This window comes from Myotis brandtii, unplaced genomic scaffold (genome assembly GCF_000412655.1).
Source record: "Myotis brandtii unplaced genomic scaffold, ASM41265v1 scaffold1172, whole genome shotgun sequence".
In the NCBI taxonomy this organism is placed as follows: domain Eukaryota; kingdom Metazoa; phylum Chordata; class Mammalia; order Chiroptera; family Vespertilionidae; genus Myotis; species Myotis brandtii.
The window spans coordinates 507,358-508,700 of NW_005354058.1; the positions used below are offsets into that span (position 1 = coordinate 507,358).

At 41.7% G+C, this 1,343-nt stretch overlaps 1 protein-coding gene across 1 annotated transcript in view; it reads left to right on the plus strand.

Annotated features, from left to right (window-relative positions):
• The window catches only part of LOC102255643 (histone-lysine N-methyltransferase Smyd1), a gene marked incomplete at its 3' end in the record, with an annotated part of 29,809 nt that overhangs the window by 16,358 nt on the left and 12,108 nt on the right, over nt 1–1,343 (plus strand). The window lies entirely within an intron of this gene.

Below are 1,343 nucleotides of genomic sequence, written 5' to 3' on the forward strand. Positions count from 1 at the left end.
GTGCCAAACATGGCACACCAGTAACTTTTGCTGGCATGTGAAATCCTCTCTTATAATCTTCCATTTACAATTTTTTTTCTTAATATCGACTTTTTTATTTTTCAGATAAATTCAGTGTAGGTGCATCTTAGATAAATAAATAATTTTACATAACAAGTTATCTTAAAGACCATAGACATGGATTGACGAGAGAGGGGAAGAGCAATTTCTATGCCTCTGCCTTAACTCTCCCTGCCTTCCTAGATCCGACCAGTGTTTTGGTTTCATCCACATACGCTTGTGAATCTTTGTTCTCAGTGATGAATTTTGTTAAGTCTCATAATAGGAGTAGCCTGACAGATGAAAGTAGTAGCTCCTGCATATCTCTTAAGGTCACGAAATATAAACCTGATGTAAAATCTCTGTCATCAGTGATGCAGCAGCAAAAGTCCCACTGATAATATCAAACGGAGTCATAAAGTTTTCTGTCGGACTATCAGTGTACATGTATACATTAAAAAATAAATGTATTTTTCATCATCATATACTGTGTTTTTGTCGCTCGAATGGATTTTATTATTTCTTCAAGGTTCTTCACATACATACACCTTAAGAGATATCAAGTAGCCCTAACCGGTTTGGCTCAGTGGATAGAGCGTCAGCCTGCGGACTGAAGGGTCCCAGGTTTGATTCTGGTCAAGGGCATGTACGTTGGTTGTGGGCACATCCTCAGTGGCGAGTGTGCAGGAGGCGGCTGATCGATGTTTCTCTCTCACCGATGTTTCTAACGCTCTATCCCTCTCCCTTCCTCTCTGTAAAAAATCAATAAAATATATTAAAAAAAAGATATCAAGTAGGCATAACATGTTCTCAAAAAATTAGGGTTGGCACACAGAAGAAGTTTGAGTCAGAGATTTTGCTGGTTTTGGCATGCACTCACAAAAAGGTTGCCCACCCCTGTTCTAGGGCTTCATGTCTTTTGGATTTTCTCTTATGTGAGCTGTGAAAAAGGGGATAATGCGTTTCTGTGGAGGAAGTACCCTTCTCACCCCACAGGGGTCCTTTCCAGCCCGGAGGTCTTCCTCTCCGTTGGCTGCCAGAGAAACAGTGGGTGCTGGAGGTGGGCAGAAGCTCATACTCACGTGGCTCAGCGTGGCTATGTGACGGATGGATGGGGGACCGGGCTGGCGGTACTGAGCACTCACCCTGAGCCAGGCTCTGATCTAGTTTACTCGTTATTTCATTCAACCCTCCAAATCACTTCAAGAGTGGTAAGATTTTAGAATTTCTTTTTGAAAAAAATATGTTTTTATTGATTTTCAGAGAGGGAGGGAGAGGGAGAGAGAGATAGAAACATCAATGAT